Genomic DNA, 12,106 nt, shown 5'->3' with positions numbered 1-12,106 from the left:
TGTCAGCCGCATCGGGCAGTGTATGCCCAGCGCGGCCGACAGACAGACATTTCCTGTGTTCCTACGGAAGGAACAGGGAAATGTCTCCTCCCCCGGGGGCGGAGCGCGGATGTCGGGCTATACACTGTGAGATTTCTCAGTGTATGCCGGCGACATCTGCGGCTGGCAGGCAGCCAGATAAAATGTCTGTCGGTCTGACAGACATTTTATCTGGCAGTGTATGCCCAGCATAATTGTGTTGTATCCAGGAGCATACTCCATGTTGCGGTATTATGCCTGCTATGGGGGAGCCTCTGGGGGTACTCGCAGCATGTGCCACAGAGTAGCATCCGGGCACCCCAAGCACAGCATCCACTGAACTGAGGCTGCTGCAGATGCAAAGTATGATCCGTCTTTTTGATGGACCAACAGCAAAAAGCTGCGGTTTGTTCCCATGACTCCGGTAAGGAGATACCTGGGACATGAATTCCAAGGTGGCGGGGCCAGTTTAGGTGATTCTAGAACCACTCTTTCTATTGTCTGCATCCAAGAACAATTGGTGCACTTCTGTCTATGTATGGTCAATTGCTACACTTATTTTTTCAGCTACTGCGTGCCTTTAAAAAACAAAATAAAGGTTTTGTATTGTTTTTATCGATTCTCTGTGGCTCTCCTTTCATTACTATGTCTTGCAAAGGCAATGCTGCAGGAGCAGTCCCATAATAGTGGTGCAGTTCAATAAGTTTTTGCCTCTGCCAAATGCAAATCAAAATGCCCTCATGCAAGTTCTGCCTGGTGGGCAGTTTGAAGTGTGCGCTTTTCGAGCCCCAGAACGCTCTAATTCTGCTGTGTGCGCTATGGGCTGAATTATCTCAGCAACTGACAGCCTTCAGAACTACACCTTCCTTGTCGGGGTCTGTAGCTGCTCCTTGTCTTCATGAACCAGTTGAGGTACCTCCTACGATGCCTGGTACTGTAAGTCAAACTGGGGTTCAACCTTCTGAGTCAGTTGAGCCTCCTTGTGCTCAAGGTCTGGTACAGGTTTCTCTTTCTCTAGAAAGACTTCTCTTCTTCCAGAGGCTCCGGAGAGGCATCTAGACACAACCGTTCTCAGAACTAAAGGCTTCCAGGTGACAAATCCTCCACGGAATGTTCTTGTCGGGGTAAGGAAGAACAGCTAGGCGATTTGAATTAGAGGAGATGGACCGCCGTCCGTATGCAAAAAAACCCCACTGACTGACAATCTGCATTACTGGTTACTCATCCACTATGTATCCTATGATGCTATGGTGGGGGGGCTGTCTTCAGATTAGGGAAATATTGTTTCCAACTTGTTCCGATGCCTCGGGCAAGATACAAAATAAAATATTTGGCACTTCCTCCTGGGAGATTCTTTTTCACACGTCTTCCAGCATCCTACCAAAAGATATTGGCTTTGAAGGAGGCTGTAAACAATCTTCTTTTGTTGGGGTCATTGTTATGGTTCCAGTGGGACAAAGATCCAAAGGGTTCTGCTTCAAACTTTTCATAGTGGCATGACCAATACTTAACCTAAAGGTCTTTTAATGTTCGTTTTGTATTTTTACAAATTCAAGATAGAATCTTTCAGTCAGTAATAGCCAGCAAGGAAGCAGGAGAATTTCTGGTGTGCATGAACATTCTGGATGCTTACTTACACATCCCCATATGGAAATAGCATCAATCCTGCCTTCATTTTGCAATTTGGTATTCCCACATCCAATTCCGGGCTTTCCTGTTAAGACATCTCCTCTGCCCTCGTATGTATTTACCAAAATATTGGCAGTGATGGTTGCCCACCTCAAATTCTTGGGAGTTTCAATCGCCCTTTACCTCTACGAAACCCTGATAAAGACCCCCTCTTTGGAAATGGTACTCCTTCGTCTACAGCTAATCCATCGATCGTATGGTGCCCTGCAGGAGCAGGCACTGTTTTAGAGACTAATACACAATATTATAACTAGGCGCAATCTATTTTATATAATGACTATCTAATTATATTCAAATTAAAGCAGCCTCCCAGTAGATGTATCTGAATTGCAGTTGTTACAGAAAAGTAAAATTTTGGTATGTCTAAATAACATAACATGGGGGGCGCTTACAAGATATTACATGAGCACATAAGTATAAAGAAAGTTTTGTTATAGAAATTACAACCGTAAAACACAAACTAGCACTCTGCTAATTCTCACTTTAAAATGCTCAAGAGCACCGTAGTGCATATGTACTTTTAATCCACTATACAGATTTTGGAGGATGGATTTACTCCAAATTTCAACAAATAGAGAATTGACGAGGTCTATTATGTTTATAGAGCAATATATATACACCCACATCCAAGTGGAACAAGTAGTAGTTTGTGATTATAGACAGTTTTCATGTCCCGGTACGAATACTCAGCTTTCTCCCAACAAAAATAACTTTGTGGTGTTGCTGGTCTGGTCTTACCTTGTACTAGCTGCGGCTTGTACTCCACGAGCAGTGCCGATAACAAGTGTGCGGTCTCGTCCAGTAATCGCCTTAGTCAGGTTGCAATTTCTAATCCCCGGGCACTATTTGATAAGCGAAACACTGTCTCCTCCGGTAATTTAAGCAGCACAGCTTACTTATTTCAGAGAAGATGAGAATTCCTACTTGGAAATTTGTCATACATTATGATCTGACCCAAAACAAAAAATTGTTTTGAGTCAGTATAAACATAATTGAATTCAGCACAAACTTACACCTGCTCTCTCCAAGATCCACATCAGACCTAAGGAAGTGGCGGCTGGCTTCAACACCCCCCAGATGGCGGATGTTAGTGTATAGTGACTCCACATCGCATGTCACAAACACAGACCTCCTGCCACTCCACACCACCCACCACTTTGTATATGAATGTAATTAACGTTCGATAGTAGCCTAGCTAGTGCTAGTTTGTGTTTTTATGGTTGTAATTTTTATAATAAAACTTTATTTATACTTATGTGCTCATGTAATATATTGTTTTAGAGATTGCTTAAGCAGTCTAAGCCTTTTCTTCAAATTTAATTTATTTTTATATCTGGTGGGCTGCAGCAGTGGCGAGTACATTAGTGACTTCGGCCGGTCCCCAGCACACACCAGGGACCCGCAGCCAGACTTGGCGGGGAGCACATGCGGTGCTCACATAGGTAAGAGCAGCTGCAGGTAAAAGCGAGCTGCAGCGGCTATTGCCGCTGGTGTTGGAGGTCACCAGCGTTGCTGACAAGTCGGCCAGGCCGCCTATCGCCTCCGCTAGACAACCAGGGCGCCTCCTCCTCTGAGGTCCAGGTTATACATTAAGCTCCTTCCTGCTGGGTGGGGTTTGTTAAAGCACTGAACGTTTCTTTGTGCATGTATTGTTTGTAGGAGTACAGTTTTACTAACCTGTTCACCTGCTTTAATTCTCTCTGACATAGCTGAGAGCGGTTTAGTAAACACTGTTCTGTAAAGCCCCGCTTATTGTGGTGAGGTCACATTCATTGCATTTCCCCTTTTAGGGCACTCAGGTGTAAAAGTGCTTCAGTCTTTCGTAACTGCACTGTACTTTCTCCTCAGAACCACGATGGGCTCTGTGTCCGGAGTTTTGCAGGTTCCCAACCAGAGGTCGTCTGTTGTAATGTCTTAGGGTACCTTTACATCATACTGCCTTAGAACCACCATGAATGCAGTCCTTCTCGCATTAGCGCAGGTGTCTGTATCTTTCTATTAGATGCTGGACAGGGACTGCACTTTAGGCACAGACAATCTAGTCGAGGTAGTTCTATTCCCCTGTCCAGTTATGGGCTCTGAGGTTTCCTCAACTCACTAGGACATTATGTCCAATGTTTCAGATGCTGAGATCACAAGGACTCAGATGTAGCAGCCCTGTTTAAGGAGGTGAAAGCTGTCCTCCACATCAAAGATGAAGAGCAGACCCCTAAGGCTAGTGCTCTGGTATTGAAGCGTCTAAAGACTGTTTCTGCAAAATTCCCGTCTTGTGCACATTTAGAGGACCTTCTAGCGGAGGCTTGGGCTCACCCTTGCCTCCTTCTATTCTCTAGCTGCTGCGGACTCAGGTGGATGCTCACATTGTCAGCCTCGTCAAGAACACGAGTCCAAATATGGCATCCTTTAAGGATCCAACAGACGGGACATTGTTATCTTGCCTCAAAAAGGACTCCCATTGCAGCAGGTGCTATCGCACCTCCAGCCCTGGCTACCGCTTAGATGGTTAAAGCCATCGGAGGTTGGACACACACTCTTCAGGAAGGCCTCAGCTCGGGTACCCATAGAAATGAGCTATTGGCGTTAGTGGAGCACATCAGGAGGAGACCTCTTATTTAGGAGAGGCAGCAATAGATACTGGTGTCCTACCCTCCAAGGTGTTAGCATCCTCAATGGCTGTTAGGCGAGCCCTCTGGCTTTGTTTATGGCATGCTGACGCAGACTCTAGGAAGGCCCTAGAGCAGTGGTGGCGAACCTTGGCACTCCAGCTGCTGTGGGACTACATATTCCAGCATGCCTACCACAGTTTTAGCATTCCCTAATAGCAATACTCTGGCAGTGCATGCTGGGATATGTAGTCCCACAGCAGCTGGAATGCCAAGGTTCGCCACCTCTGCTCTAGAGGCTCTCTGTGGTCCTGATTTGAACAAGATTTTAGCCACGATGGCGGCGTCTCTTGTTTGTCTTTCCTCTAATATCATGAATTCCACAGGTCCTCTGCAAGGTGCAGTGGGAGGGTGGCACAGTAATGCTTAGTACGCAGATCTATCGACACCCCGCTGCATCTTCTCTGCCGTTGGGTCTTTTGTCTCAAGGCCTTTGCTTTCATCCAGATTTGGCCTGTCTCGCTTGACTAGGTGGCCCTTGACACATCTCCCTTTAGTGCTAAAGGGTTCTCCAGGTTGGTCATACGTACTATGCCCGTAAGCCCTCCTCTGCAAGACTTTATCAGAGCTTTGGAGGATTTACTATGCTTGTTGTTCTGAAAGGAATTTTTAACTCCAGAGTGTTTGCTTTCTCTCGGGACCACTTCTTTCTGCAGGCAGATTTGGATTGACATCCACCTTTCTTCCGTAAAGTGCAGTTTTCTACACTCTGTCCTCTTTCAAAGACAGATTGCTCTGATGCCAGACGTACAAACTTTACTTCAAGATTTTTTCCAAGTACAGCATTTGTTCCTCTGCTCCTTGGACCTGGTCTTTGGTGCTTCGGGCTCTTCAGTCATCGCCCTTGAGTCTTTGGACTCTGTAGACATTCATTAGCTTATGTGGAAGACAGTCTTCCAGCTGGCTATGATGGGTGTCAGACTTGGGCGCATTGTCCTGTCACTACCCTTTGCTGGTTTTTCACTCTTACCCGCCCGTTCTTTAAACTTGCTTTAGGCAACCTACCTTCACATCACCCAGGATATAGTGGTCCCTGTTTTCAGGCACTTTGTTCTACGGTGGAGGCCTCTTTGGACATTGTGAGGGCCATTGGATCGATGTGTGTAGGACCCAGGATCTTTGATATTCTGCAAAAGGTACAGGGATTGGACTGATGAGGACTGGGGTAGTGTTTTTTTTTTTCTCTCTGATGAATCTCCTTTCAGATTGTTTGGGGCATCTGGAAAAACGCTTGTCCGGAGAAGGAAAGGTGAGCACTACCATCAGTCCTGTGTCATGCCAACAGTAACGCATCCTGAGACCATTCATGTGTGGAGTTGCTTCTTAGCCAAGGGAGTGGGCTCACTCACAATTTTGCCTAAGAACACAGCCATGAATAAAGAATGGTACCAAAACATCCTCCAAGAGCAACTTCTCCCAACCATCCTAGAACAGTTTGGTGACGTACAATGCCTTTTCCAGCATGATGGAGCACCTTGCCATAAGGCAAAAGGGATAACTAATTGGCTCGGGGAACAAAACATCAAAATTTTGGATCCATGGCCAGGATACTCCCCAGACCTCAATCCCATTGAGAACTTGTGGTCAATCCTCAAGAGGTGGGTGGACAAACATAAACCCACAAGTTCTGACAAACTCCAAGCATTGCTTAGACAAGAATGGGCGGCCATCAGTCCAGTATATGGCCCAGAAGTTGATTGACAGCATGCCAGGGTGAATTGCAGAGGTCTTAAAAAGAAGGGTCAACAGTGCAAATATTGACACTTTGCTGCATAAACTTAAATGTACTTGTCTATAAAAGCGTTTTACACTTATGAAATGCTTGTTGTTTTACTTCAGTATACCATAGTAACATCTGACAAAAGGTCTAAGAACACAAGCAACAAACTTGGTGAAAACCAATACTTGTCATTCTCAAAACTTTTGACCATGGTTGTACACTGCCTTTTTTTCTGTCTAAAGTAGAGGTAACATTACTTTTCATCAGAAAATTGTAGAATCTCTGCCCATTCCACTCGCTTGGTGTGAACTTTGTAGGAGTGGCATGGATCTTCCATGGAGCAAATATCCAGAGCAGCTATATGGTCCTCAGTTCATACATTCACCAGATTGTTATGACTTTGCATTCACGGATGTAAAGTGTTGCATTTAGCCTGGGCTGAACATACTCTCCCCAAGGGTCAGCTTTTTACATCCCCCATAGCCAAGAGAGTTTTCCAGAAGGAGGAAGGAGAAAACAAGGTTTTTGGTACTCGCTGTTAAATCTGAGTCCATCTGGGGGATCCCTCCCTAATAAGTTATGCATGTGGAAAGGATGCAAGTTTATTTTTTTTCTTCAACCTAACGGCTTATGAAGTTTAAACTGAGGAAGGATTTGGAGGGGAGGTGTTTATATACCGTAAAAAAAGTTAACCTATTAAGTGCTAGCTCCTCGCTACCCCCCATGGTCAAGCGTATCCCCCAGATTGACTTAGAAAGATTTAATGGTAAAAATCATATTTTTGTACATACTTTTTTGCTGATTCCATGGAGGACACTGGGTGCCCTTGCTCACGTTCTGCTATAGTTGCTGTAGTATATTCTAAGTTTAACAGTGGTTTATGCAATAGTTCAGTTGTGTCGCAATACACTCTCCTACTGCACCTGTACTTTCCAAGTTAAAAAAAGAAAAACTGAAGTCCTTGACAGTTGGTGTGGTATAGAGGGGGAGATGCCTGTGCTGACAGTTTTATTTGAAAAGTGCCCCTGCTCCTTGTGCCACCTGCTAGATCCCAGAGTCTCCAGTGCCCCCCAAAGGAAGAAAGAGAAAAGGATTTAAAAGTAAAGGTGCATATGCGCGTGAGAATTTTTTTGAACGATTTGTCGTTAACGACGTCGTAATCGTTAAAAAAATTGTTTAGTTTCTGTATTATAACTAGGGATGTGCAGGCTCGGATAGGTTCGAGTTTGCACGTGGAGTTCGGATTTTTCCCTCCAAAAAAACGGAACTCAGAACGAGGCAAAACGTCATCTTACATGGACGAACATCATCATTCCTGGACAAAAGACCAGGAATGATGATGTTCGTCCATGTAAGATGACGTTTTGCCTCGTTCTGAGTTCCGTTTTTTTGGAGGGAAAAATCCGAACTCCACGTGCAAACTCGAACCTATCCGAGCCTGCACATCCCTAATTATAACGATAAACGATAATCGTTGAAGCGCGCTCCCGTTTGTAGTTATCGTTCATTTCAGACTTTCCAACATAACAATTGTCATTAAGGGAATGAACATTTTCGTTCATTACACTTCAAAAAATCGTTCACTTTTTCAAGGGAAAATCTGATGGCAAATTGTTGGTTGCAAAATAGTTACGTGTGTATGCACCTTTAGTACTAAAATACTTTTTTCTTCATGGTCCGTAGGGCTCCACAGGGAGGCCTTGGGGGTGTAGGTGGTGGGCTGAGGGACCGGGCACCAACAGTTAAAGCTTTGCTCGAAGGATGTAACGGTCATTCCCCATATACCCCGCCCCCGAGCCAGAGGCACTTCAGTTTTGCCGGTTGCCGGCCAGAGTCGGAGTCACCATTACAACAGTGCGCTCCTTCTGCAGCCCAAAAGCTTTTATTTTTATGATTTTCTTTATTTAACATTTATTCAGAGTTGGCATCAGTAGACTTTCCACGGGGACGTCTGTGCTGCCGCTCCATCACGTCTCCAAGCGACGCAACGCTAGCTCCGTCTGGTGCTCTCGGCGGTCTTCCCAGGGACCTTGCTAGCTGGCCCTGTGGACAGACCCATACTGCAACCCGGTTTCTATGGGAATAGGTAAGTTGGTTCACTGCTTGCGGTGGCCCGCAGATGGGCAGTCTTACGACCAGTCTGGGGACAGACCGGAGGTGCTGAGGGTGAACACTGGCTCCGACCACGAGATCCACTCGAACACCAGGGTACATATGGAGCGGGAATCCAGCATGGGGAGGTCAGCTTTCCCTATTACAGTGACCCCTCTCCTCAGCTCTGGATGCCATTCCTCTGAGATCTAGCTTCTCTGAGCTAGTCTCCTCCGACCACGCCCCCTCAGAGGTCTCCGGCGGCCATCATCTACAGGCTCAGCCACAGCTCTCTCAGGAAAACACAGGGTCCTATCCCCCTACATACCTCTCCCTGGAGTCAGGTTATGTAGCACTATAGCCTACCAGCCTTTAAGGACTGAGTAGTTGATTGTAGTGCCATTTTGCAGTTATATGTATTTCTGCATTGCATGTGACTTATGCTAGCGCTGTCTGTCTGTCTATATATTCTCTATACTGACTGTCAGCATATATCTTTCCCTTTTTTCCTCATCTTTTCCCTAACATACAGGTGTATTCAGGGTTTCCTGTACCTCACATTTCTTGTATTTGTGAAGGTTGTCATATACTGTTACTGCACTGTGCCATATTTTGTGCTGTGCGCTCCTGCAGCTTGCCCAAGCATAAGACAGGATTAGTATATTGCAATCCCACTTGTATATCACATACCTAGTGGTTGCATATTACTCAGTGCCATATTGTATACTATACTACTCTGCAGCTATGTCTAGCAAAGGCAAAAGTAGCAAGCAAGCAGCGGCACCCATACTGCTCTCATGCAGATTGTCATGCAGCTTAAATGGGCTACTTGCTAAGTGTTATACGCCATCAGACCCCCCAGCCCTGGCTCAGGAGCCCCCCTTTGCTTCCTTTTCTCAGGTGCTGGCCACTATTGCGGACTCCTTAGCTGTCCAAGCTGTAATTCCCCCTATGGGGTTGCCACAACAGGTACAAGCAATACAGATACTTTCTATGCCCCCTCTATGGTTGGACATACTCTCTTACTCGGTACAAGGTCTGGTGAGAAGCCCCTACCCAGTATGACTACTAAGCGTCCTGTGTTATCTTATTAGTCTACGCAGCTCTCAGATTCTGAGGAGGCAGAAGATGCTGATCTCTATAATACGGAGTCCCTTTTGGGGGGAAGAAGCAGAGATTCAGTCTAAAATTAATATACCTGCTTTTGTGCGAGCGGTTAGATATATCTTACAAATAGAGGATGATGAGCCTGCCACCAAATCAAAGCACCCACTATTTAAACAACAAAAAGTGACCTTAGCAGAGTTTCCCCTCTCGGATCAACTAGTTGAGCACATGACTGAGACTTGGCAGATGCCTAGTAAGACGTTTCAGCCCCCAAAACCCCTGACTTCTCATTATCCTTTTCCTGCAGCTCATTGTGCAAGATGGGAGACACTCCCAGCGGTGGATTTCTATGTTACGTGTTTGATTAAAAGCGCTACATTACCTATGCCTACAGTTTCCTCACTAAAGGACCCTACGGATCGAAAGATTGAAACTGGCCTTAAATCTGTGTACTCTTTCAGGCGCCATTTTTTTGCCCGACCATGGCTATTGCATGGGTGGCTAAAGCAATTGAGAGCTGGGCGGACGCCCTTGAATCTCTTCCCTCAGACGCCTCTCGGGATCAGATGTCTTATGTAGCTCACATAAGAGATGCAGCTTCATATATTTGGGAAACGTCCTTGGATGCCAAACTCGTAGCATCTAGAGCTTAGACTACGGCGGTGTTTGCCCGCCGCATTCTGTGGCTGCGGGCATGATAGGTGGATGCAGATTCTAAGAGAGCATTAGAAGCATTACCTTACAAAGAGAAGATCTTGTTTGTTCCAGGCTTAGACCAGATTGTAGCCACATTAGCATCAAAGACTGCCTTTCTGCCTTCAGCAAAACTTAGGACAACATCCTTTTTAGGTCCTTTCGTCCTCAAGGAAAGCCTAAGGGCAGTCCTTTCCAAGGGAGTCGACTTCCACTAAGGCTGCTAAGCCCAGGACCAAGCAGATCCGGACCACCAGACGTCCTGCTTCAATATCCCAGGATAAACCTTCAGCCTGACGGGGTGGGCCCTTTTCCTGGGGGGACTCCAGAGTAGGAGGCAGACTTCTTCAGTTTGTCCAGTGCTGGCGTCAAATCACCACAGACTCTTGGGGTAAGAGTAATGGTCTCCCAGGGGTACGCCCTCTCATTTCTAAGACTGTCACCTCACCAATTTTTCTACACAGGCTCTGCTCATCCAGAAAGCTATTCAGTCCTTGCTGCAAGCAGGGGTTATAGTTCCAGTCCCACTATCACAGCAAGGGAATGGTGGTTGGTCTACTCTTTCTGGTTCAGATGCCAAATGGGTCTCATTGGTCTATCCTCAAACTCAAATCCCTGAACAAGTTCATCAGGGTACCCAGGTTCCGGATGGAAACCCTAAGCTCTATTATCCTAGCTATGGAGCCTGGGGACTTTATGGTATCTCTGGATATTGAGGACGCTTGCCTACGTCTACCGATAGCGCCCTCTCATCAGCAATAACTCCGGTTTGTTATAACTACAGCAAAATTTCCAATTTCAGGCTCTACCCTTTAGACTGTCTACAATTTCACGGGTGTTTACCAAGATTATGGCTGTCATGGCGGCCCATCTGCGTGGGCAGGAGGTCTGGCTGCTAACATATGTGGACAACCTCTTGCTCTTAGCAAGCTCCCCAGAGGTACTTTAACGCCATCTTCAGGTAACCGTTGCCTTCCTACAAAAGCACAACTGGTTAATCAACTGGAAGAAATCCTCCCTGAATCCTTCACAAAGGCTGGTTCATATGGGAGCTCTTTTGGATTCTCAGGATCAGAAAATCTTCCCTGACAGCAGACAAAATCTCCACACTGCAAATACGTGTGTGCAGATTCCTACCCAGTCGCCGAGTGTCCATGAACTCAGCAATGTAAGTTCTAGGAGCCATGGTATCCACCTTCGACCCCATCAGATCAAGGCTCAAACAATGGTTCTCTCTCCCTCTCCCTCCCCAGAGGTTCGTCTGCCCCTCTCCTGGTGGCTACAGATGTACCATTTAACCGAAGGTCGCCCCTTTTGGATCATGGAATGGGTACTCCTTACAACGGCCGCCAGTCTACGGGGCTGGGGCGCAGTGACTGGTCAACACTCCTTCCAGTGGCGTTGGACATCAACCGAGTCGACCTTGCCAGTCAATGTATTGGAGCTCTGAGCCATCTACAAAGCCCTCACTCTGGCTCAGGACATTCTTCAGGGCAAGCCTGTACAAGTGCAGTCTGACAATGCCACAGCAGTGGCCTTCATCAGTCACCAAGGAGGAACTCGAAGTCTGTCAGCAATGATAGAAGTGTCATGCATTCTCACATGGGCCGAAGGTCGCCTCCTGGCCATCTGCAGTGTGTTCATTTCGGGAGTTCTAAACTGGGAAGCGGACTTCCTCAGCCGTCACGACGTGCATGCCACCAAGAAGGCTTTCAACTCCTAGTGGACAAATGGGGCCTACCAGAGGTGGACCTCATGGCCTCCAGACACAACAACAAACATGGGACACTGACGCAACCTTCCTAGATCCCTGATCAGTGAAGCGGAGCTTCCATCTGGCATACCTATTCCCTCCAGTCTCCCTTCTTCCTCGAGTTCTTTGGAAGGTCAAACAAGACGGAGGCACTGTCCTGCTGGTGGCCCCAGCATGGCCCAGACGGCATTGATACTCAGATCTTCGGAGCCTCTCCATAGACGCACAGTTCCTGTTACCTCAGCGGCCGGACCTGTTGTCTCAGGGCTCCCTGTCTTCACCCGGACCTGGGTCGTCTGTCTTTGACGGCGTGGCTCTTGAGACATCCCTCCTGAGGTCTGAAGGGGTTTCTCGCTCTGTGGTTCAGACTAT

The 12,106-nt window shown here is 46.7% G+C and overlaps 1 protein-coding gene across 1 annotated transcript in view; it reads left to right on the top strand.

Annotated features, from left to right (window-relative positions):
- Nucleotides 1–12,106, top strand: part of CHAF1A (chromatin assembly factor 1 subunit A) — a gene marked incomplete at its 3' end in the record, with an annotated part of 210,162 nt that overhangs the window by 66,412 nt on the left and 131,644 nt on the right. The window lies entirely within an intron of this gene.

This window comes from Taudactylus pleione, unplaced genomic scaffold (assembly GCF_031769625.1).
Source record: "Taudactylus pleione unplaced genomic scaffold, aTauple2 ptg000347l, whole genome shotgun sequence".
NCBI classification, from domain to species: Eukaryota; Metazoa; Chordata; class Amphibia; order Anura; family Myobatrachidae; genus Taudactylus; species Taudactylus pleione.
This window is presented reverse-complemented; position numbering and strand designations above follow the sequence as displayed.